General features: G+C 44.3%; 1 protein-coding gene across 2 annotated transcripts in view; it reads right to left on the bottom strand.

The window, feature by feature from the left end:
* Window positions 1-20,397, bottom strand: part of SH3BP4 (SH3 domain binding protein 4) — a 142,515-nt gene extending 122,118 nt beyond the window's left edge. For both annotated transcript variants that reach the window (XM_029068882.2, XM_029068883.2), the window contains exon 1: window positions 20,110-20,397. The gene's annotated coding sequence lies outside the window, so the exon portion shown is untranslated. The remainder of the gene's footprint in view (window positions 1-20,109) is intronic.
* Between the last annotated feature and the right edge of the window lie 6,273 nt (window positions 20,398-26,670).

Raw genomic sequence — 26,670 nt, 5'->3', positions numbered from 1 at the left:
TAACACAGTGGTCTGCCCAAAGCATTCAATAATCGTTGATTTTCCATTGGCTTAATGTAGTAGTTATTGGCATTTGAGTGCTTAGAGCACTGTACTAGGCACTTGGGAGAGTACAATATCCCTAATGTTACTACTACTGGTATACTATTAACATTCCTACGTAAGTGGGTTTGCTACTAGTTTATCCCAAGGAATGAATGAGAAAGGGAATTGGAGAAAAGGTCTGAGTAGAATTCTTTAAGGATGAAGAATGTTAACTTAAATACCACAAAAAAAATAAATAAATCTTAGGCTGAAAACTCCAGGCTAGGGGAAAGATCATGAGTCTGGAGGAACTGACTTTTGGCCCCAGTTCAGCCAACATCTCCCCATCACAAAAAAAAACAAAAAAACAAACAAAAACAACGAAAGTCCAAAACAAAACCTCCTGGCACTGGCATAAAATTATCTTTTCCAAACTCCCACTCTTCTCCAGGCTGAAGAGTGATTTCCAGGCAGTGGTTACTGATACCATTCAATAATTCTGTACACCACTTTGCCAAACCCTTCTTCCCTCCACCTGTCCTTGACACACACATATCTGGACAGGGGGTCAGTCAGCTGAAACCAGACTGTTCAGCATAAACCTAGACTAATGGCCATCCTGAGCCCAGCCCGGCTCGGTGCCGGGGCAGAGTGGGGCAAGGACAGAAAGACAGATCCCAGAAAGCATTTGGGGTGACAATGATGACAGAGAAGAACTGTGCTTCAAGGGAGAGCCCTTGCCTTGGGCACCAACTGTCAGATGTCCCAACCCGAGGTGGCTGCTTGTGGCTGGGTGGCCACAAAAGCTACTGTTAACTCACCATGACCATACAGCTGCCTGCTCTGGAACTGCTCAGCCCAGATGAGAAGCCCTTACTTTGTGGAGGGCATAGATTGATAGTTTCTCTTTCCAGCCCCTCTCTCCCAGTGCAAGAATGCACTCTCAAAAACTCATCTTTTGACAGTACTTTGTTGTGGGCAGGGAATGTGTCCATTTATCCTTATATTGTACTCTCCCAAGCGTGTGCTTAGTACAGTGTTCTGCACAAAGTTCTCATTAAATATGACTGAATGAACTTTTTTTCCCTCAGGGAGGCACAGTGCTGATTGAACAATATGAGGAAGCTGCCTCCTTGTGCTACACAAGAATAATAATAATAATAATAGTATTTGTTGAGCTCTATGTGCCAGGCACTGTATTAAGTGCTGGGGTGGATACAAGCAAATTGGTTTGGACACAGTCCCTGTCCCAAGTGGGGCTCACTGTCTCAATCCTCATTTTACAGATGAGGTCACTGGGGCACAGAGAAGTGAAGCCACTTGCCCAAGGTCACTAGCAGACAAGTGGTTGAGCCAATTTTAGAACCCATGACTTTCAGACTCTCAGGCCCCCACACTGTCCGCTACGCCGTGCTGCTCCTATACAACTCTGTTTGATTTGCACTCCTCCCTCTGATTTAGTTGCACAAAATCTCCCAGACCTTTAGGTTCCTGATCACCTGGGAGAGGTTGGGGGGACAGTCGGGGGAAGGGATTATAGTAAAAATCTTTACCACTTGACATGTAAAGTCTCAAAAGGTGTACTGATTTGAAATTTCTAGTCTGTTCTACTAAATCATAAGTAGTGCTTCAAGTGCAAGGGCTTATGTCCTTTATCACTCAATCAACTGTATTTACTGTGTGCAGAGCACTATACTAAGCAGTGGGCAAGGACAGCACAACAATTAGAGGAGCAGCGAGGCCTAGTGAATAGAGCATGGGCCTGGGAGTCAGAAGGACCTGGGTTCTAATCCCATCTCCACCACTTGCCTGCTGTGGGACCTTGGGCAAGTCACTTAAATTATCTGTGCTTCAGTTTCCTCATCTGTAAAATGAGGATTAAGACTGTGGAACCCAGGTGGACAGGGACAGTGTACAAGCTGATTACCTTGTATCTATCCCAGAACTTAGAACAGTCCTTGACATATATAGTAAATGCTTAACAAAAGCCATCATTATTATTACTAGATATATTCCCTGCCCACAACAAGCTTATAGTCTACAGGGGGAAACAAACATTAATATAAATAATTTATGGATATGTAATGTATGCTCCCAAGTGCTTCAAAGAGTTTTACACACAAGGATTGATCAATTTCTCATATCATGGATACATCATCATAGTTTTTGAGCCTAGAATTGAGAGAATCAGTGCCTCAAATATGCTGCAAAAATCAGCGTACCCCAGTGCTTAATAGGACCGGAGAACATAGTAAGTATTTAACAAATATCATTATGAAAAAACAAAATAAACACAAACAAGCAAACAAAAAACGCCTTGCCCCAACTTTGGCCAGTCCTGCTAAATTGATGACAGACCCTGGTCAAGTCTCAGACTAGAATTCTGAGCTCCTTTGGATATGCAAAGGAGACCTCTTTCGACTTAATTCATAGGGATATTAAGGAAGATTTACCACCAAAGTCAAAGAACATTTTGCAAGGATATTTAATATCATACAAATGCTTGTAATCATTTATGACACATAATAAAGATCAACTGAGTGTGATGATTGCTTTGGTAAACTTCCCAGATTTAAATCATAAGTTAACGAAATCTAACACAGTTTTCCATTTTAGTTTATTGAGTATCCAGTAACAGCAGGAAAGCTTATATAATGCATTTATTTGTAACTCGGCTGAATAAGCTACAACACTGATATTGTGTACATATAACTGTTAAATTGCAAGGGGAACAGCAAAAATAAAAATAAAACTGTTTTCTGAGTTATTTTTCTTTCTCCAATTGTTATCAGTGAGAAGATTCATTTGGGGTTTGTTTCTCCCATTCCTCAAAACCATTTAGCTTGTGTTAAATTTGTAAGGTTAAACAAATTATCCTAATCATTAAAACTGGCTGCCTTCCTGCCTCAAATCCACTCCTTGACACTTTAATAGTGAACTAAGTTAAACGTGACCTAAAGCTTTGGACATGTGATGTTTCCAAAAGGATAAAGATAAATATGAATCAGGGCCATCACAATACTTCTAAAATCCTAAATTCTCACTGTATTTTTATTGAGCCTTCTCAGTGAAGTGCAAGGACTCAGAGAACACTATTGAAAGAAAACACATAGGGAGTGTCTTTCAATCAACAGTATTGAGCATTTTGTGCAGAGCAATATATTTAGCACTTTGAAAAGTACGATAAAGTTAGAGTCAATCCCTACCTTCAAGGAGCTTACCATCTACCAGAGCGAGACAGACACTAAAATAAATTACAGATAGGGAGAAGCAACCAAAAATAATGATATGTGCTGGGGGGGATGGAGGTGGTTTGAGTATTTAAGCAAGGACTCAAGAGGATGTGTGATTTAGCAGAGAAGGAAATAGGATGGGATGATAAGCGATTAGTTAGGGAAGGCTTCCCAGAGGAGAGATTTGAAACAGTGGCCTATTTGATGTGAAGGGGAAGGAAGTTTCCGGCAGGAGGGAAAGCGTAAGCTAAAGGTCAATGGTAAGAGAACATAAGCTCACATTTTGAGGTAAGCTGTTTATTCTGAACTGGGGTCAACAAATATTGGCTTAGTGCATCAGACAAAAACACCACTGGTCGGGTGACTGGGGGTCATCTTGGATCCTTAAAAGGTAGCAAGGAAATTTTTCGGAGGGTGGACTTAGCAGAAAGCATCAATTCCAACCAGAATAGAACAATATGACCCAAAATGTAACAGTCATACAGGCATTGCTATATACATCAAATATAAAATCAAAAAGCAAGTCCCAATTTTTTTTGAAATTTAAATCTGATTTTTATCTAACCTGTTTTTTTTAAAAAAATTGCACAACTCCAAGATGACCCCCATGATATATTTTTTGTGAACAAGAAAAGTCTTTATCCTTTGAGCATTTCAAAAATCAGCTGGAAATCACCATGCCAGATAAACATAGTCTACCTAAAAGACAAGTGGCACAAGAAGTCAGGCAGTTCTTCTTTTTTTAATGGTATTTGTTATGTGTTTACTATGTGCCAGGCACTGAATTAAGCACTGAGGTAGGTTCAAGCTAATTAGGTTGGGCACAATCCATTTCCCACATGGGGCTCAAAATCTTAATCCCCATTTTGCAGAAGAGGCAACAGACACAGAAGTTGTGATTAGCCCAAGGTCACAAAGAAAACAAGTAGCAGAGCCAGGAGTAGAAACCATGTCCTTCAGTCTCCCAAGCCTGTGCTCTACTAGGCCACGCTGCTTCTCTAATTCTTCAGATGTCAAAGGAACCCTTACAAGATCAATATTATTTCAGTGACTTTTTATGAATATTTAGTTCACACTGATGTATTTGCTGTGGTTTTTTGATTGGTTCCTGATCTAAAGGGAGAAATATATATAAAATATGGCTAAAGGAACATAACTGATGACCACACACCTGAAATCTCAGATAAGATGTAGCAGTAGCTATAATGGTTTCAGCTGCTGCATAGTGCATAACATCATGTGCAAACCACTCCTTTAGACTATAAACTCCTTGTGAACAAGCAACATGTCTACCAACTCCATTGTAATGTACTCTCCCAGTTAGTACAGTGCTCTGTGCATAGTAAGTGCTTAATAAATACCACTGATTGGCCTCATGGCCTAGTAGAAAGCATGAGGGAACGTGGGAGTTAGAAGGCTTAGGTCAAGTTCCGCTTCCCCCAGTGGCTGAATGGGAAGCCTTGGGCCAGACACTCAACCTAAGCCTTGCTATAACATCTATAACATCATCATCATCATCTATTTCCTCATCTATAACAAAAAAAATGGAAATAAGATAAACTGTGAGCCTCGTGTGGGAGAGGGACTATGTCCGATCTGATAATTTGTTACCTAACAGTGCTTAATACATAGTAATTGCTTAATCTCGAGGGCAGGGATAGTGTCTGCTTATTCTCACATGTACTCTTTCAAACATCTAGTACAGTGCTCTATCAGTGGATGCTCAAAAAAATCACTGATTAATAATACCAGTTAGCCCCAAGCTTCTGTTTCTATTTTCCAAACACCTTAATTTTAAAAAAAAGATCTGTGGTAGATGGAACAGCTGACAAAATATGGTATTCTACAAAAATATTTATTGCACTATTTCTGAAAAAATAAGCTACTAAGGGTACATTTAAATGTCACTTAGTCTCATTCTGGTAACACATAACATTCACATTTCTTAGAATCAATTATTAATCCAGCAACTTGATAAAGACAAGGCAGGTCTTTGTTTCACTTAATTAACCCTCTGGATTTTTGTTGGCAAGTACCTACCATTTCCTTCACTGTTGGCAAGCACTCTGAGAAAAGCAATTTTAATCTCTAGACAGTTAACTATCATCATAACCTGAGTGAACCCACATAGTAGCATTTTTCTTCAGATCACCAGACAGCGGCTTCCCACAAACATTTTTGCTGAAGAATTACTACCAAAAAAATCAGTGCTTTTCTCCACAGCTTACACGCTACGATGGACTGAAGTGTTTTTATTATTTTAGCTTCCATCTAGCAGAGGTGAGCAAGTAAACAGCAAAATCCTTTCCCTGCTTGGACTCAGTGGCTAAAGAACTCTCTGTTGGGTGGGACAACAGGTGGCAAATACACTGAATTCATTACCCAGGAAGTGGTGCAGATCAAAGCTTTTAGTAGATCCAAGAGGGGTAGGTGATTCACTGAGGAGACTAATTGATTTTCCAGGAAAGTTAGGGAAGTAGAGGGGAAGAGCTGGGGATGTTAGAAGGCCCATCCTAACCAATGAAGGTCCAGGAGGGCAATCACCACAAGGATTTCCTTTCCCTCTAGACTGTAAGCTACTTGTACTGTTTAATGATATGTTATGTGCTTACTATGTGCCAGCCACTGAATTAAGCACTGGGATTGGTACATGCTAATTAGGTTGGACCCAGTCTTAATCCCCATTTCACAGATGAGACAATTGAGGCCCAGAAGGTAAGTGACTCACCCAAGGTCCCACAGCAGACAAGCACTGTTTACTGGCCTCTCCCAAGCGCTTCCTAAGTGCTCTGCACACAATCATATTTACTGAGTGCTTACTGTGTGCAGAGCACTGTACTAACCTCTTGGGAGAGTACAGTATAACATAAATTCCCTACCTATAGCCAGCCCATAGTCTAGTGGTGGGGAGAGACAAATGTTCAAGTGTTCAATAAATATGACTGACTGACTTCCAAGCCACCTGATGAACAGGCTCCATCCATGCTCCATATGGCTCTAACCTGAGAATGCCATAGTTCAGAGGTTTATGTTCTCATTAGCAAAGCAACTCTGACAAAATAATCAGCATGCATGCGTTAGGTTCCATTCTGGGCTCTGCCAAGAGGCCCAAGAGATGCCCCGCTCAAAGAAGCAGAACCTGTAAATTTTGGGGGGGGGTTGGCTGACTAGGTTAACAATCCACCTGTCACCATCACCTTCTCCAATCTCTGTAAAAGGACAGGGGCAGACCTGGTGCCATTCCACTTTGTGGTTGGTCAGTTTGGACTAAGTTAAAGCCCATAAGATTTCTGGAATCAGAAGCAGTCATCCAGTTCACACCATATTCCCTAATCAGCTCTCCAGTGAGGAGGGAGGGGGCTTCTTTCAGGGGACCAGAGGATAACCCCTTGCCCCCCACTGAGGAATGTTTAGTAATCTGGGACCCAATGTAAGCCCGGTACAGCTGGATCTTGCTTTTTGGCCGACAGTTGCTGCACTGGTTAGTGAAAAAGGACTTCACTATGAAACCTGCCTTATGAGCCAGTGCCCAGTATTTAGAGTTCTAGAGATCCATGGTTAGATATTGGTAAGAGAATATGCTGTAAATGTTACAGAGTCCTATTGCCCGCTGTGAAAAACACATGCCTTATCAGAAGCAGATAACCTAGAGAATCAGGAAGCAGGATGACACTCTCCATGAAAGATCCTATGGACCCGTTTCACTCCCCCACTCCCTCAAACCATTCCTGGAGGCAGAAGATAGGAAGAGCGGTATCATGTCTCCAGAAGATCCACTCACTTGCTAGAGAGATAGCTTACACAAGCCAAAATAGGTATTACTCAAGTATCTCAAACCACTCTCTAAAGCAATCCCTTTGCATGGTTTAAGACTCCATGTATCAAAATCTGAATCATGAGCCCATTTTCTTTGTTGTATACTTAATAATTATGACCTATATTAAGCCTCTTTTAGCAGAGTCCTGGCATAGATATAAGATTATGAGGTGGGGCACGGTCCCTATCCTACATGGAACTCATGATCTATTTTATACCTATTTCACAGATGAAGAAACTCAAGTCCAGAGAGATGAAGTAACTTGCTCAAAGTCAGACGGGAAGCCAGTGGCAGAGTTGGGACTGGAAGCCCAGTCTCCTGTCTCCCTGACCTTGCTCTTTCTACAGGGCCGTGAGACATGTAGTGTACCCATTTTAAGTGCTTCATCTCCTAGACACAACCCAAAAACTTCTAGGTATCTGGCAGTTTAGCAAATCCAATTAGCACACAGTTTTAAACTAGTTAAATAAAGGAGCAAATAGAAATCCAGTCGAACAAAAACAAGCCTACCAGCTGTATTCTTAGACCAAAATTTCAAAGCTTGAGCAAATTTATAGCTATTAAAAAAAATGTCATCTAGGAGATTACTAAATGTGCTTTATGTATAAATTATATCCTAAAATTTCCTTGCACTTTGCAACACCCTACCTAATTTGCTAGCCACATGATTCATAACCAGCCCACTAGAACAGTTTTTCTGTTTCAACATTCTTAACAGTATTATAACATGTTAATCAATGAGTCACAAAATTTAGCTATCAAGACCAAACTTCAGTCACTCCATCAGTCGTATTTATTGGGAACCTTCCATGTGTAGACTTCGTTCTAAGTGCTTGAGAGAGTACAATACAGCAAAGTCAGTACACACGTTCCCTGCCCACACCACCTTACAGTCTAGAGGGGAGCTTAGTTCCAGCAGTTCCTGTTTATCAATCCCTGGCTCTGTTCAATGCCAGACTCAACACACCCCTCCAAGGCTCCTGATCCTAAACATGTTCCATTAGACTGTAAGTTGCTCCAGGGCAGGGCCCATGTCTAGTATTCTCCCTAGTACCTACTCCAGTGTGGGCACCAACCAGAACCTGGGCTCAGAACTCATTCATTCATTTGATCATAATTATTGAGTGCTTACTGTGTGCAGAGCACTGTATTAAGTGCTTGGAAGAGTACAACAACAGACATTTCTTTCCCACAACGAATTTATACCTTCAAGGTGCCAAGCCTCAAATACAATGAAGAAGCAGCATTAACCTAATGGATAGTGCAAGGGCCTGGGAGTCAGAAGGACCTGGGTTCTAATCTCAGCTATGTCATGAAGCAGAAAAGTGGTCTTGGGTCAGTCACTTAACTTCTCTGGGCCTCAGTTCCCCTCATCTGCAAAATGAGGATTAAGACTGTGAGCCCCATTTGGGACAGTGTTTAACCTAATTACCTTGTATCTACTCCAGCCCTTACTACAGTGCCTGGAAGGTAGTAAGTGCTTAAATACCATAAAAAAAGAAAAAAGATTGGGCCTCAAATGAGAATCAAGAATGACCATCTCTGAATTCTGCTTAATCATCTGGTGATGCAATCACTCTCCAAGGGCTTCTTCCCCTCTGCCTTCAAACATGCCCATGTGTCCCCCATCCTCAATAAACCCTCTCTTGACCCCACTGCCCCCTCCAGTTATCGCTTTCCGTTTTTCCCTTCCTTTCCAAACTCTTAGAATGAGTCATCTACACTCGCTGCCTTGAATTCCTCAACTCCAACTCTCTCCTGGACCCCCTCCAATCTGGCTTCTGTTCCCTCCACTCCACCAAAACTGCCCTCTCAAAAGTCACCAATGACCTCCTTCTTGTCAAATCCAGTGGCTCCTACTCTATCCTAATCCTCCTCGACCTCTCAGCTACCTTTGACACTCGACAATTCTCTCCTCCTCAACATGTTATCCATCCTTAGCTTCACAGACTCGGTCCTCTCCTGGTTCTCTTCTTCTCTCTCGGTCTCCTTTCCAGGCTTCTCCTCCCCCTCCCATCCCCTAACTGTAGGGGTTCCTCAAGGGTCAGTTCTTGGTCCCCATCTGTTCTCCATCTATACTCGCTCCCTTGGTGAACCATCTGTTCTCCATCTATACTGGCTCCCTTGGTGAACTCATTCACTCCCATGGATTCAACTACCACTTCTACAGGCTTCAACTATCACCTCTACGCAGATGACACTCAAATCTACATCTGCCCTGTTCTCTCTCCCTCCCTCCAGGTTCGTATCTCCTCCTGCCTCCAGGACACTTCCAACTGGATGTCCACCTGCCACCAAAACATCAAGATGTCCAAGACTGAGCTCCTTATCTTCCCTTCCAAACCCTGTCCTCTCCCTGACTTTCCCACCACTGTGGACGGCACTACCATCCTTCCCATCTCACAAGCCCACAACCTTGGTGTCATCCTTGACCGTGCTCTCTCATTCACCCTAAACATCCAATCTGTCACCAAAACCTGCCGGTCTCACCTTCACAACATCACCAAGATCCACCCTTTCCTTTCCATCCAAACCACTACCTTGTTGGTATAATCTCTCATCATAGCCCAACTGGATTACTGCATCAGCCTCCTCTCTGATCTCCCATCCTCCTGTCTCTCCCCGCTTCAGTCTATACTTTGCTCTGCTGCCTGGATTATCTTTCTGTAGAAATGCTCCAGGCATGTCACTCCCTTCCTCACAAACCTCCAGTGGTTGCCTATCAACCTCTGCACGAAACAAAAACTCCTTACTCATGGCTTCAAAGCTCTCCATAACTTAGCTCCCTCCTACCTTACCTCCCTTCTCTTTCTACAGCCCACCCCGTACACTCCGCTCCTCTGCCGCTAACCTCCTCACTGTGCCTCATTCTCGCCTGTCCCGCCGTCAACCCCTGGCTCACGTCCTACCACTGATCTAGAATGCCCTCCCTCCTCACATCTGCCAAACTAATGCTTTTCCCCTCTTCAAAGCCCTACTGAGAGCTCACCTCCTCCAGGAGGCCTTCCCAGACTGAGCCCTCCCTTTCCTTCTGCCCCTCCTCCCCTCCCCATTCCCCCTACTCCCTCCGTTCTACCCTTCCCCTCCCTACAGCACTTGTGTATACTTGTATATATTATTTCTCTTTTATTAATAATGTGTGTATAAATATGATTCTGTTTATTTATTTTGATGGAATTGATGCCTGACTACTTGATTTGTTTTGCTGTCTCCCCCTTTTAGGCTGTGAGCCCATTGTTGGGCAGGAATTGTCTCTGTTGCCGAATTGTACATTCCAACCACTTAGTACAGTACTCTGCACACAGTAAGCGCTCAATAAATACAATTGAATGAATGAATGAACTTGAGATGGCATGTCCCAAGTCCACAACAGATCTGTGGATATTTTTTCCCCAACTACTAAAGTGTCACCAAACCCAGCAGACTTAAAAAACCTCCCTCACCCCATACACCAAACTCCCCTTAGAATACCTTGCACCGTTATCCATTCCTCTCTACATCAGGCTGAAACTCCTGACAACTGGCTTTAAGACACCATCAGCTCTCTCTCTCTCTTATCCACTCTTCTCTCATTACATCCCAGTTAGAATGCTTCATTCCTCTTGAACTAACCTACTCACTGTGCCTGGTTAATGTCTCTCCTAACCACCTCTTTCTCACACATTTTGCCCTGTGTGGAACTCCCTAACCTTCCAAACCACTGCTCTCCCCAACATTAAAGCCCTTCAGAAATCACAAGAGCCAGAAACAAGTCTATAGACTCTTATATTCAAGTGCTTAGTACAGTGCTGTGCCCAGAGAAAGGACTTAATAAATACAATTGAATTGTAAGTCCCAGAGAGATAGGGACCAGACCTAATTCCACCTATGTATTGTCTCCCCCAAACTTTGGACACAATAAGGGCTTAACTTCTATTACATCTGTCCACATCTTTGAACTTTTGTACTGCTAGCTGCTAACAACTCACATGCGCTCCCATCCACCCATAGCACTTCTGTAACTCTTGATTTGCATATCTTAAAAGCACTTAACTACATATCCATTTTTCCTTTCTCCTTTTCTATCAGTAAATTATTTTGTATCTGCCTTCCCAGCGGGGCTCTAAACTCCTTGAGGTAGAAGATTCTGACTTAACCCTATAACACTTATGCACAGATCTTTAAATTACATACTATAAGTTATTTCTTATATTGAAATATGTCTCCCCATCTTGAGACTGTTGTGGGCAGGGAATGTGTCTGCGAACTCTGTTGTATTGTACTCTTCCAAATGCCTAGTACAGTGCTCTGCACAAAGTGCTCAATAAATACCAATGACAACTCCACTGTATTCTTCTAAGCACTCAGTACAGTGTTCTGCACAAAGTAGTCTCAATAAATACTATTAATTGATCTGATCATTAATAATAATAATAATAATAATAATGTTGGTATTTGTTAAGCGCTTACTATGTGCCGAGCACTGTTCTAAGCACTGGGGTAGACATAGGGGAATCAGGTTGTCCCACGTGGGGCTCACAGTTTTCATCCCCATTTTACAGATGAGGGAACTGAGGCACAGAGAAGTTAAGTGACTTGCCCACAGTCACACAGCCGACAAGTGGCAGAGCTGGGATTCGAACTCATGAGCCCTGACTCCAAAGCCCGTGCTCTTTCCACTGAGCCACGGTGCTTCTCATAGCAAATCAAGCTAATAGCAAATCAAGACCATTCTTTCAGCCCTTGGCACAAATTTCCATGAAAATGATCAAAGGAATTTAATGAGCACTTATGTGCAGAGCACTGTACTCTGCATTTGGGAGAGTACAGTATGGTAGATCCTGCCTTCAAAGAGCTTACAAGGGCACATTTTAAATACATTTTTCCTTCAAAGCCATAGGGACATGATAAAATCCTACTCCTAGCATGCAAAGTTTCATTGACAGCAGCCCCTCTTTAATCAAAATGAGGTTACCAGCCTCCTCATCCAGCCCTTTGTTTAAAAGTCCACTATTTAAAAAAAAAACCAAACAAAAAACTCAATGTGCATATGGATTCCGAAGTCTATATCCAAATAATTTTTCCTCTAGTATTCTATTCTGGGCACCAGTAATTTTAGTAACAAATCCCCCTCACCCAACTATAGCCCAGCACACCCATGGTATTTCTGGGAAAACAACGTGAGCAGGGAACACGCCTCCCTGTTTTGTTATATTGTGCACTTCCAAGTGCTTAGTGCAGTGCTCTGCACCCAATAAGTGTTCAATAAATATGATTAAAAATGGCTCTAGACAGTAAGGTCATTGTATGCAGGAAATGTGACTGCTTTATTGCTATACTGTATTCTCCTAGGTGTTTAGCACAGGGCTCTGCACACACTAACAGCTCAACACAATTGAATGAATGAATGACTTCCTTTAGCTAATCAGTCGGGTGGTAAGCACTCCCCTGGATGGGCCATTCTTAAAAGAAATGACCTGTCCTGGTGAAAAGAGGCTTCCCACTCTCTTGACCTGGTGGCTATTTCTGAGTCTCTGGGAAAGAAGCTGTACCCATGACAGCTTCACACTATTCCTGATTCCTGCCCCAAGGGAAGAAATAGCTCACTGTTGGCCTCAGAAAGGCGGTGTCAAGAATGCCTACTGTCCTGAATCATCTTCCCTCATAACAAAAGTGTTTGAAATTGTGTTGGAGGTGATGTCCCTGCAAAATAATCTAATCCTCTCCAAAATCCTCAGAAAGCATTTAACTCCTGTCAATCAACACTTCCGATTTTTACATATCAGTGGGATTCCAAGGTGCTTTTCTGCCATTCTCTCTGTCTTCCAAAAGGAAGGCCTTTGGCTTTTCCCTTAACAAGGCTTTGTTCTTTCAATGAACAGGAACAAAAAGCAGTGTGACCAGTTCTCGGTCCATCCTCATTACTCTAAATTCCTTCAGCGGATTCAATAAGATACTGTTCCTCTCTTCTGTATCCTGGCAGAAAATTCAGTAGTGGAGCACACCGCTTACATTGCACAACATCCCCATTGTGGAACTACGCAGATGTGCTTCTAGGGTGTAAACTGGATGCCCTTTATATCGTGCCAAAAATTTTAAAATCCAAGACTAATGGGGATCTAAGATTCCCTTTAACACCTTCAGTTTAAGAGGAAGCAACTCCCTTCAAATCATCTTGTCTATCTCCTGCTGAACCTTAATCATGTTCTGGGCTGGTTTTTTTTTCCCCTTTCTGGAGACAAATACTAGGTATGAAGTTACTACTCACTTCAAATGTATTTTAAAAGCTCTCTTTGTTTGGGTTCTGAGAAGAATTACCAAGTTTGAAGAAGTTAGCATCCTGGCCTCAGTGACCAAACAAGACACTTATTGTGGCCAGGGAATGTATCTACAGACTATGTTATACTGTACTCTCCCAAGTGCTTGGCTCAGTGTTCTGCACTCAGTAAGCACTCACTAAAAATAATAATGTTGGTATTTGTTAAGCGCTTACTATGTGCAGAGCACTGTTCTAAGTGCTGGGGGTAGATACAAGGTAAACAAGGTTGTCCCACGTGAGGCTCACAGTTAATCCCCATTTTACAGATGAGGTCACTGAGCCACAGAAGTTAAGTGACTTGCCCACAGTCACACAGCTGACAAGTGGCAGAGCCAGGATTCTAACCCATGATCTCTGACTCCCAAGCCCGGGCTCTTTCCACTGAGCCACACTGCTTGATTGACACACTCTAAACCATAAGTTGTGTTTCCCAAGTGTCTAGAAGAGTGACCTCCATTTAGCAGGCATTCAATACAGCACTACTCCTAATACTTAAAAAAGTGCTAGGTCACCTTTTCTCTCTTTTTTTTTTTTTAAAAAAAAGGTATTTGTTAAGCACTTACAATGTGCCAGGCACTGTACTAAGCGCTGGAGTAGATAAGATAATCAGTTTGGAAACAGTCCATGTCCCACTTGGAGCTCACAGTCTTATGCCTCATTTTTCATGAGATAACAAGCACAGAGAAGTTAAGTGACTTGCCCAAGGTCACACAGCAGACAAGTGACAGTGCCAGAATTAGAACCCATGTCCTACTGACTTCTGGGCCCGGGGCTCTCCCCACTAAACCACTCTGCTTCTACTACTCCCAGGACTACAAAGATAAATGGGATGAGTAAGTGCTATAAGGGCCTGAGAAGCATATATGTATATAGGGTTAACAGTGTCGGTGGTGGATGGCTAACAATGCATGACAAAATGAAGAAAATTTTAAAATTACATACATGCCCACTCTTCTCCAAAGAACACGGGAATCATTCCCAAAGGCTTCCTATATGATCTGGCTTTGCTGACTAAAACAACCCCAGATGAGCACCGTCTTAGCTGCATTTGATTACACTTTCAGGTTCCATGGTTTGGCTCTATGGATGCTGATCTGAGCTTGCTTTCTCTGCCATTCTTTCTAATTTAAGCTCCCAGAAGTTCTTTTGCTCATAAGGATCACTTTTCATTGTTTTGCTTTTATCTGCAGTGCACAGTGAACCTGATGACACTGCTTTCAAGGAGGCAAGTTTCACGATCTTGATTCTCTCAGTGCCTATGTCTAATAGCAAATTGGAGGAGATTTATGCTCTTCCAGGTCACTCCCAGAGTGCCTTCGACTACACTAGTTGCCTTAAAACATTAGTAGGAGCCCCCAAGGTTCCTGGGTATCAAGGAATATATTGGATATTGGAACAATCTGGTTTACTATGTCTGGCATTATGGAAAAAGCACAGGCTTGAGAGCGTGGAGATGAGGGTTCTAGACCTGGTTCAACCACTTACCTGCTGGGTGATCTAAGACAATTCACTTAAATCTCTCTGGGCCTCATTTGCTTCATCTGAAAAATGAGGAGAAGAGAGATCATCTCCTGAAGAACAGGGGCTACATCTGATTTCATAACTTTGTCTATCCCAGTATGTGGTACCCTTAATAAATGCCATGGCTATTATTATTATAAATGCAGGAAAACAATCTATTTTCTGCCTTTAATTCTTCATTATATTGGGAAACATTTTACATCATTCAAAGGTTCATTATTCTGCGCACATACACTTTATTCTCTTAAGAAACTTTTTAATATTCTAATTTCAATTCACCACTACAGTAAATGATAGTGAATGTTAAAAATGGATGAAATTTCTTCAAGTTAAAAGGGGAAAAATCAGGATTCCAACAAAACAAATGACCAAGTAGGTGTAAATTCCAAAAAAGAAACCAAAGCTGCATGTTCATTAGGAGCAGGGAACATTTCTATTAATTCTGTTGTATTGTACTCTCCCAACAGCTTAGAACAGTGCTCTGTACATAGGTGATCAGTGAATACAATTGATTGACCTGCTGTAGGACAATATTTTGGCTCAGCTGGGATTAAGATCCATCCAGCTTTGTGGAATGCAGGGAATCCTAGAACTTGGTCATCTTGAACAGCTGAAATCAACCTGAAATCTGTTTCCAGAGAGGAAAGAGAGAAAGGTAGCCGTTTACATCCTGGTGGATTTTAACTCCATCCCACTTGTTTGAAATGCTTTATCGATTACATCAACAGGAGAAATAATAAAAATAATTGTTCTATTCAGCTTCCAAAAAGGAAATATTCATTTAAATACAACATGATTGAAGTTAATGCCAATCAAAAAAAAAGAATGATTTTCCTTGAGAATGTCTGCCATGAAAAGGTGTTTTAGTGCATAGTTTTAACATTTTTATGTAAGACTGGTTCCATCTTTTAAATTTGCATGCAACATACACTGCTATCTTTAAAAGTTGGGAGAGAGAGGTGAAGTTGAGTTACTTTTCCACATTTTGAACTGCTCCTGAGAGTCACCAGAGGCTAATTTGGTTTACAGAAGCTGCGGTCAGCTATTTCAGGCCCCGGCTGGGTCTCCTCCATTGATGGTGGCATGCTAAAACTGTAACTGCCAAACTAAGAATTAAAGAGCTGGAATCCCACTACCCAGGGAGTTGGCATTCGTAGTTGGTGTGTTGGGAAATTAGACTCCACCTGGAAAGCCCAGTTGCTTCTAACTCTTACTGCCTCTCAAAAATGAGTTTAGGTAGATGGTATGTCCTCTTTATCACAAACAAAAATCTTATTTACTGTAACTGCCCTCTGGACAGGCTGTGCCATGGGATCCAAAGTGCAGTCCAAAAATTTACCAAAGGGCATCAGTTGTTCAGACAATGGCTCCATCAGTGGCCAGGGAGCTGAGAAAAAGCTGGCCAGGGAGCTGAGGAAAAGCTTTGTTCGTTTTGTAGCCAATCAGATCTAAAACAAATCCATAAGAAACCAGGCATTATCAGAATGGACTCTTTCTGATAATGGACCCTCTCTCAGGGAACTAACTGTTCTCTTTTAGACCAAGCATAGCCCAGCATTCCACAGATCGGGAGGTGTCAACTATTACTCAAGGGCATGTATTTGATGCATACTGATTCACACTACTTTCTAAACTCTTCTTCCTCTCCTACCTAACCTCACTCCTCTCCCACTACAACCCAGCCCACACAGTTTGGTTCTATAAATACAAAGCTATATACTATGCCTTGATCTGGGCTCTTACACCTTCAACACCTTCCTCAAATCTTCCTTTCTTCCTACAACTCCCTTTACATTGATAGGGCAGACCATCATTCTCCCCATCTTCAGAATCTTACTAAACTGGGAAACAGCATGGCTCAAGTCTGTATTGTGCCCTTTCTCCATGTTGGTAAGCACCTCAAATCCTTAGTTTTGCAGACAAATCATCTGTAGAGGAGCAGGGTGGCCTAATGGAAAGAGACAGAGTCAGAGCACCTGGGTTCTAATCCCAGCTCCGCCACTTGCCTGCTGTGTGAATGTGGGCAAGTCACTTAACTTTTCTGTACCTCATTTTCCTAATTTGTAAAATGGTCTTTCAATACCCCTTCTCCCTCCAACTTAGACTGTAACCCTGATGTGGGACAGTGATTATGTACGGACTCCCGGCTCTGCCACTTGTCAGCTGTGTGACTGTGGGCAAGTCACTTAACTTCTCTGTGCCTCAGTTACCTCATCTGTAAAATGGGGATTAACTGTGAGCCTCACGTGGGACAACCTGACTACCCTGTATCTCCCCCAGTGCTTAGAACAGTGCTCTGCACATAGTAAGCGCTTAACAAATACCAACATTATTATCTGATTAACTTGTATCTACCCCACACTTTGAACAGTGTTTGACACACAGTAGGAATTAATACAAAAATCGTTTTTAAAAATCCTATGTCCTCCCAGAAGCCTTTCCTAACCTCCTCCTTCCCTCCCTTCTGTGACAGACACCTTAGCACTCAGGTCCATGTGTCTACCCACCCTATTGTACTCTCCCAAGTGCTAGGTACAGTGCTTAGCACACAGTGTTGATTGATTCTTTCCAAATATATAATTTAAATTTAAGCATTTGCCACAAACAGGAGATAAGCTTGTAGTTTTTGTGGGCTATTCCATCTCACTCCCCAACACTCCGTTTCTCATTACCATAGAACGTTAAGCAATGACTTGGAACCCAAAGAACCAGCATTTTGCCCCTGGCACCTGGGAAGCATTATGCATAAAGCCCAAGCTTTATGCAGCTGTGGAATGTGCTTCCGGTCCAAAAATGCAAGGTGGGGGTGGAGATGCTGCTACCGCTTTACAATGACATCTATATACAATGAAAACAATACTTTGCATTTAAGCAGCAGCACCTGTCATTGGGGGAAATCTCAAGAGGCAACCAATCATTAATTCTCCAAAACAGGTGAACATCATTAGCCTCACTGTCCGCAGAAGAACTGAGTTCCCCAGAACCACGCTAAGGTGACTGGTGTCAGAGTTTGTGATTTCTGTTTGCTGGCTTTAGGCTTAATTTCCCAGTCAGCCCACCTGGTTCATTTCTGCCCCGAGCCAAACATTAAGACTGTCCAGGGGGATTTGTGTTTTCGATCCACTCTTTCCAAAGACTAGCCACAAATAACATGGCGTAGGGCACAGAGCATGGGCCCGGGAGTCATGAGAACTGAGTTCTAGTCCACACTCTACCACTTGCCTGCTGTGTGACCTTGGAAAAGTCATTTAACTTCTCCGGTCCTCACTTCCCTCATCTGTAAAATGGGAATCAGAACTGTGAGCCCCATGTGGGACATGGACTGATCAACCCGATTATCTTTTATCTACCCCAGCGCTTAGTACAGTGCCTGGCACATAGTAAGCTCTTAATTATTGTAAAAAAAAAATCATTGGTCAGAAAGAAAATTGGGAAATTACTTTCCAGCGTCACGGTCCCAACAATAATACTATTTATTAAAGCACTTACTATGTGCCGATGATTTGGGTTTAGTGCCGGGGTAGGTGCAAGGTAATCAGAACAGACGCACTCCCTGTCCCACATGGACTCACAATATTTGTAAAAGGAAGGAAGAAGATAATTTAACCCCACTTTATGAGAAACTGGGATAGAGAAGTTAGGTAACGTCCAAGGTCACACAGCAAGCAAAATGATGGATGCAAAGGATTGGAACCCAGGTCCCCTAACATCCAAACCTGTGTTGCTTCCACTAAATTACACAGTCAACAGTCCACTGAATTAGTTACTCCAATAACTGAAACAAACTGCATGGGTTCAAGCTTTTCCCTCTGAATACAGAAAAGCTCTGCTGTACTGAAACATCAGGAAAGGTTACGTTTCCTAAGGTACCCACACATGGACAAAGTGAATGCATTTTCCTCATAAGAATTGCTAATTGATTTCCACAGCCCCTTCTAGTCCCGCCTTCAAATGGCCAGTCTAAACGGCAGTGAAACGGATCAAAGAATGGGCCCGGTTAAGCCATAAACGGCCCCAGGCTCTAGCTAAAAACACGGCATTCTCACACGATTTAAGATGAAAAGACCTGCCACCACAGTTTTCCGGGAAATACTTTTAAACAGTAGCTCCCAAAAGTATCCAGTATTTTAATCCCTAAGAAAATTCAGTCTTCTTTAACACCGACCCTCGCCCTAACAAATCTTAAAGTTGTTGAAAACTTTGACAATTTACCCTGGTTCTTTAAAGACTTTTCCAATAAACCTAACCCGAGTATAGCATCCCTGGCCTTCAGTGGCTACGAGACAGTTTGGGTGACAGTGTCTTTTGCTTGTGTCTTGGAGTCCCGTTCATTCCAACTCTTCCCAAACTCCGGAGAAGCTGGCGATTTCCCTTTCTGAGAAAGCTCGTCTTGGGAAGGGAACGTGTCTACAGATTCTGTTAAAGTGTGCTGTCCCAAGCGCCTACTACGGTGCTCTGCGCACGGTAGGCGCTCAATAAGTTGTCGGGTGGGGATCGCCTCTATCTGTTGCCGAGTTGTACTTTCCAAGCGCTTAGTACAGTGCTCTGCACGCAGAAAGCGCTCAATAAATACGAATGAATAAATACGATTTGATTGAGTCGGGTGTCCGAGACAGGGCTACCTTTCGCGTACAAATCGGAGGGCACGAAGACGCCCTCTCTAAGCGGCCGTTTCAATCGCTCCTTCCTCTGGGTTTGGGGCGCTCAAAAGGTAGCCCAAACTCGTCCCGATCAGACAGAGGGGCGGGGAGGGGCAAATAGCATCCCTGCCCGTCCGTCCACCCGGAGGGCCAGGGAGGGAGGGGGCGACCTGGGGAGAAAGGGGCTACCGGGCCCACCGGGGGGGCTACTAGGAGGACGCCCCTCTGCCGAGCTGATGGTAGCCCGGGGCTTGGTGAAGCGTCCGGAGGAGCAATTGTCCCGGAGGGGCAGCCCGGCTGTCCCCATCCCCAGGGCCGGTCCTGGCCGGTCCTGGGGAGCCCCGCCGATCCGGCCGAGGGGACCCCGGAGACCCGGGGGGGTAGGCAGACCCTCTCCCGGCCGGACCCTCCGGCCCCGGGCAACTGTTTGATCGCCCCCCGGCCACGGGGTGCGGGGCGTTCAGAAGGGAGAGGCGAACGGGGGGGTCCCCCCAGGGACAGTGACCCAGCCCCGGCCGCAGTCCCGTCGGTCGCTCTGTCGGTCCCCGGGGGGGTCGGGGCCGGTCCTGGTCCTACCTCCGGGCCATGGTGTGCGGTGCGGGCGGCGGCGGGGGCATCCGGCCTGCGGGAGCCGAGCGCGGGGCTGCCCGGGGGCAGCGAGGAAGGCCGGACACCCCGAGCCGCTCGGAGCCGGAGCGGGAGCGATCCGGACCGCCTGTCTGTCCGGCCGGCCCGTCTGTCCGTCTGTCTGTCTGTCCAGCGTCCCGTGCGCTCTGAGTCCTCCCCACCCCGCACCATCCACACAGGCACACATACACACACCCCGGCGAGGGCGGAGCTGCGGGATTCGAAACCACCGCACGTCACAGAGCTCCACCGCCCTCCCCCACTCCTCCTCCTCCTCCCCCTCCTCCTCCTCCTCCTCTTCTTCTTCTTCCTCCTCCTCCTCCCCGCCCACTCTTCCTCACTCTCTCTTTCCCGTCTCCCCGTCTCTCCCGCCACTCCTCCCTTTCTCCTCCCACTCTTACACGCTCTCCCCTCCCACCTTTCTCTCTCTCCCCCCTCCTCCCCTTTCTCTCTCTCCCTCTTTCTTTCTTTCTCTCACTCTCTCCTTCTCTTTCCCTCGCCCACTCTTTCTCTTGCCCTCTTATTATCTCTCACTCCCTTTCCCTATCCCTCTCTCCTTCTCCTCCCCCCCCTTCTCTTTCTCTGTCCCCCCCCTTTTTCTCTCTCTTTGTCTCTCCCCGCTCTTTCCCTCCCACTCCTTCTTTCTCTCCCTCTCTTGCCCTCGCTTTTTCTTTCTCTCTTTCCCTCACTCTCTCCCTCCCTTCCTCTCCCCCTCCTCTCTCCTCTCTTTCTCTCCCCTTCTCTTCCTCCCTCCCTCCCTGTCTCTCCCTCTGGCCTTCCCTTCCTCCCTTTCCCTTTCCTCCGCCCTCCCCTCCCCCATTTTCTCCCTCTCTCTATTTGCATCCCACTCCCCTCCTGCTCCTTGAGCTTCTCTAGGCATAGGACGGGGTCAGGTCGGGTCACACCGTCCACCTTCTACCCCCTCTTTCAGCTTCCAAGTTAGGGGCTTCAGGGCTTGCAGTGAGAGGGCAAAAACACTTCGGGGTAAATCTGGGTGGGCTGCACCTCTTTAGAACTACCAGCAGCATTTTCCCAGGGGCGGGGTGGTTGTCAATAATTTACCTCTCCTGGAGGCTGTTTGGAGGGACTTGAGTTTTTCTCACCTTCATTCATTAATTAATTCATTCATTCATTCAATTGTGTTTATTGAGCGCTTACTGTGTGCAGAGCACTGAACTAAGCGCTTGGAAAGTACAATTCGGCAACAGAGACAATCCTTGCCCAACAACGGCTCACGGTATTAGTGAAGCAACGTGGTTCAGTGAAAAGAGCCCGAGCTTGGGTGTTAGAGGTCAGGTGCTCTAATCCCCACTCTGCCTTTTGCCAGCTGTGTGATTTTGGGCAAGTCACTTAACTTCTCTGTGCCTCAGTTCCCTAGTCTGGAAAATGGGGATTAAGACTGTGAGCCCCACGTGAGACAACCTGATCACCTTGTATCCACCCCACTGCTTAGCACATAGATAATGCCTAACAAATACCATTATTATTATTATTATTGTTATTATTAAAAGGGGAATGGGGAGGGGAGGAGGGGCAGAGGGAAAGGGAGGGTTTAGTCTGGGAAGGCCTCCTGGAGGAGTGAACTCTCAGTAGGGCTTTGAAGAGGGGAAGAGAGTTCCATGAGTGGCACCGCATTTTTCCCCTCCCTATTCTTCCTTTTCCCATTTACTCATTTCCTCCCCTGAATCTGACTGCATTTTGATTGGAATCATACAATAGCTTTCTGGCAACTGTTGACCAGAATGGACAAAAAGGCTTACTGAGGATTTTTTTTTTTTTTTTGCAACAGCTACACTCTCTGCTTCTTCTGAAACCCAGTGCTCTTGAAACATGCGTACTCTTCTCAGAGGTGGGTTCAGGTGGACCAAAAAATGTATTTTTTTGGCTTTCTCCCTATTGCTTATTTGGGTCTAACACCTTTTAAAACTGAAAATCGCTATATAGCTTTAAAAGGCAGTAGTTCATCTGCTACTTTGATTGGGTTCAATAACAATACATTTAACAGTTTGATAAAGTTCAGGCGAAATGCCAAAGAAAAATATAAAAGCCCTACTGATGTTTTGTTTAGTTGTTATTTTATTTGTTTTTCTGCTCAAGTTTAGTTTCAAGGCTTTTCATTATACTAGAAGGGAATAAAGTGGAAAAAGTTGTTTGGGAGTAAGCTCCTTGAGGGCAGGGATGGGGTCTACCAAATCTATTGCCTAATACTCTCCTTAGTGATTAATACAGTACACTCCACCCAGTAAGTGTCCAATAAACACCAAGGATAGATTGATTGATTGGCCGGGTGGCACAAAATGTCCTCGGGCTCCACAGAACGGGCCTTTAGATGACAAAAAGGGTCCCACCACATAAATATCTCAATCCCTAGGGTTCAGCCTTCATCATCATTATCGAATGCCATCAAGTCATTTCCGATCCAAAGCGACTCTATGGACATATTTTCTCCAGAATTTTTATCTTCTGCCATATCTGTAGTTGTTCCGATATGTATATCCACAGAGTTTTCTTGGTTAAAAAAAAAACTCACAAAAATGGTTTACCATTGTCTTCTTCCATGCAGTAAAAAAACCTTGAATCTCTGCCATTGTTTTTGATCAAAGTTTTGATCACTTGATCATCCTACTTTGACTCTTTTCCATGCACAGCTGTCCAGCATAGGTGAATCAGCTTTGACTTTTTGGCTTAGACCTTTCCATTATGGGTGTCCCTGGTGAGAGAATATCTCTAATGTCATAGGTCTAGGCTTTATTATTGTACACAAACTCTCCTGCCACGATAATGCATTGATTCATAAGAGAGAGGGTTCAGCCTTACCCTGATGTAAAATAATAATAATACTTGGCATGATCTTTCTAAATTCTCCCATGCTCCAGTCCTTCTCTCCTCCTGCACCTTGTTCAACTCTTCCATCTTTTTCAGAAGGGTCTCAAGAGAAAAATTTCTTGCCTTCTCAAAATCCATCCCCTCCATCTGCACTTTTGACCCATCCCTACCCACCTTATCAAATCACTTGCCCCCTGCTTTTACCCCTTAGTTTGGCAAATATGAGGAAGGAGGGCATTCCAGGTCATTGGTAGGATGTGGGCCAGGGATCAACAGTGGGACAAGAGAGAATGAGGCACAGTGAGGAGGTTAGCGGCAGAGGAGGAGAGTGTGTGGGCTGGGCTGTAGGAGGAGAGAAGGGAGATAAGGTAGGAAGGGGCAAGGAGATGGAGAGCTTTGAAGCCACTAGTGAGGAGTTTTTGCTTGATTCAAAGGTTGATAAGCAACCACTGGAGATTTTTGAGAAGGGGGGTGACATGCCCAGAGCATTTCTGTAGAAAGATAATCTGGGCAGCAGAGTGAAGTATAGACTGAAGTAGGGAGAGAGAGGAGGTTGGGAGATCAGAGAGGAGGCTGATGCAGTAATCCAGTCTGGCTATGATGAGAGATTGTACCAACAAGGTAGTGGTTTGGATGGAGAGGAAAGGGTAGATCTTGGCGATATTGTGAAGGTGAGACTGGCAGGTTTTGGTGACAGATGTGTGGGGTGAATGAGAGAGCAGAGTTAAGGATGACACCAAGGTTGTGGGCTTATGAGATGGGAAGGATGGTAGTGCCGTCCACAGTGACTGGAAAGTCAGGGAGAGGACAGGGTTTGGAAGGGAAGATAAGGAGCTCAGTCTTAGACACGTTGAGTTTTAGGTGGCGGGCAGACATCCAGGTGGAGATGTCCTGGAGGCAGGAGGAGATACGAGCCTGGAGGGAGGGAGAGATAACAGGGGTGGAGATGTAGATTTGGGTGTCATCTGCGTAGAGGTGATAGCTGAAGCCGTGGGAGCGAATGAGTTCACCAAGGGAGTGAGTACAGATGGAGAACAGAAGGGGAACAAGTACTGACCCTTGAGGAACTCTTACAGTTAGAGGATGGGAGAAGGAGGAGTCTGCGAAGAAGACTGAGAATTAACGGCCAGAGAGATAAGAGGAGAAACAGGAGAGGACCTAGTCCATGAAGCTAAGATTGGATAATGTATTGAGGAGAAGGGAATTGTCGACAGTGTCAAAAGCAGCTGAGAGGTAGAAGAGGATTAGGATAGAGGAGAAGCTATTGGATTTGGCAAGAAGGAGGTTATTGGTGACCTTTGAGAGGGCAGTTTAGGTGGAGCGGAGGGGACAGAAGCCAGATTAGAGGGGGTCCAGGAGAGAGTTGAAGTTGAGGAATTCGATGCAGCCAATGTAGACGACTCACTCCAGGAGTTTGGAAAGGAAGGGTAGAAGGGAGATGGGGTGATAATTGGAGGGGGTAGTGGGGTCAAGAGAGGGTTTTTTTAGGATCAGGGAGACATGGGCACGTTTGAAGGCAGATGGGAAGAAGCCTCCTTGCTGACCTTTCTGCCTCCTGTCTCTCCCCACTTCAGTCCATACCACACTCTGATGCCTGGATCATTTTTCTACAATGCCATCTGGTCCATGTTCCCCCGTTCCTCAAGAATCTCCAATAGTTGCCCATTCATTACATCAAACAAAAACTCCTCACCATCAGTTTTAAAGCACTCAATCACCCTGCTTGCTCCTACCTCACCTTGCTGTTCTCCTACTACAACACAGCCCACACACTTCACTCCTCTAAAGCCAACCTACTCATGTATGTCGATCTCATCTATCTTGCCTCTGACCTCTCACCCACGTCCTGTCTCTTCCCGGAATGCCCTCCCTCTTTATATCCAATGGACAAAATCTCTTTTCTCCTTCAAGCCTTACTGAAGGAACATCTTCTCCAAGAGGCCTTTCCTGAATAAGCCCTCATTTCCTCTTTTCCCACTCCCTTCTGGGTCACTCTGATTTGCTTCCTTTATTCACCCCTCCCTCAGCCCTACAACACTTTTGTACATATCTGTAATTTATATTAATGCCTCTCCCCCCTTTTAGACTATAAACTCATTGTGGGTAGGGAATGTGTCTACCGATGCTGTTATTTTGTACTCTCCTGAGCCTTAGTACAGTGCTCTTCACACAGTAAACGCTAAATAAGTATGATTGATAACAATATGAAAGAAAAGAAACCTGTCAAAGTTAAAGAGCACCAGGAGCTCAAAACCTGATCCTTTTCTCCCCTTCTTGACAGTTACAAAAGAGATACGATAGTCATGTTCTCTCCAGGACACTTTGTTCACCATAGAAAGAAAAGAAGAATCAAAATTTGAGAGCTGAATCTCATCTTTTAGTGGGTGCAGTTATCCTGGGGATCCTGGAGTTGGCAGCCTACCTATTGTTCTTGGAGGACTGCCATCTGTCGTGGCAGGATATGAAGCTAGTCTCTGGAGATTGTTCCAAAGACCCCATGTTCCTTGTCTGGTTTGGAGCATGCTCAGTATCCCAGGGTGGGTGTATTGACGTCAAGTTGTCCAAATATTTGAGTAGGGATTGAAACCTTCCCCCTCACATTTTGCTCTTGCTGAGTTTTTGGGCTGGAAGCAACACGGTGTTATAATTTTTGAACCTTAAGGTTGGTAATGCTCAAAGAATACTTTTGTTCTCATTTTGTAAACTAGGTAAGCTCATTATGGCCAGGGAATATATCTGCTAATTCTGTGGTATTGTACTCCCCTAAGCATTTAGTTCATAAGAGGGCTCTGAATAGCTCTCAATTAATACCATTGATTGATAGACTGAAAAATGAAGCAACCAGACTCTTCGTCACATGCCATTGAATTGTTTCCATTCCATGGTGACTCCATGGACACATCCTCTCCAGAATGTCCTCTCTTCTGTCATAAAGTCATTCTGGTATGCGTATCCATAGAGTTTTCTTGGTAAAGATCAGAAGCGGTTTACCATTGCCTTCTTCGTTGCAGTAGACAACTTGAATCTCCGCTGTTGTCTATGATCAACATTTTGATCCTTTGATCAACGGCCTTTGACTCTTTTCCTTGCTGTTGCTGCCCAGCACAGGTGAATCAGCTTTGTCGGGCGCTTCAGCTTAGACCTCTCCATCATGGGTGATTCTATATGGCATAGCTCCAAGCTTCATCAGCATATGCAAACTCTCCTGCCATGATAAAGCATCGATTCACAGGAGAGAACCAGACTAAAGACATAGAATTATGGTTAAGACACAGGTTCTACCTTGAACTGGTCTCTGACCCCAGGCTGCACCTCCTCATTTTCTTCGTGCTATTTCCCAATCAAAAATTTGATAATTGATTTCAAAAAATCTAAATGGGCTCCATTCCCCTACAAAATTGTGAAATATGAAAAGAAATCCCTTATTTTAGAAAACTATAGGCAAACCCCAGGTTCCAAGCATCCAACAATGCAAGCCACCCAGAGATAACTTGAATCTTTTGCTGAGATATCCAAGAATACTTAAGCTCCAGCTGCAACATTCTGTCCAATCACGGCAGGTAAATTCATTTTTTTCCTTCCTTCTCCTCCTCACCTTACCCTGCTTTCCTCCCTCCTCTCCCTCATTCCCAACTGTTTTCCTGCCTCCTCCCCACCCCGCCCCGCCCCGCAACACGGTTTCAA

Source organism: Ornithorhynchus anatinus, chromosome 7 (assembly GCF_004115215.2).
Source record: "Ornithorhynchus anatinus isolate Pmale09 chromosome 7, mOrnAna1.pri.v4, whole genome shotgun sequence".
In the NCBI taxonomy this organism is placed as follows: domain Eukaryota; kingdom Metazoa; phylum Chordata; class Mammalia; order Monotremata; family Ornithorhynchidae; genus Ornithorhynchus; species Ornithorhynchus anatinus.
Note: the sequence above shows the minus strand (reverse complement) of the source record. Positions and strands in the feature narration are given on the sequence as shown.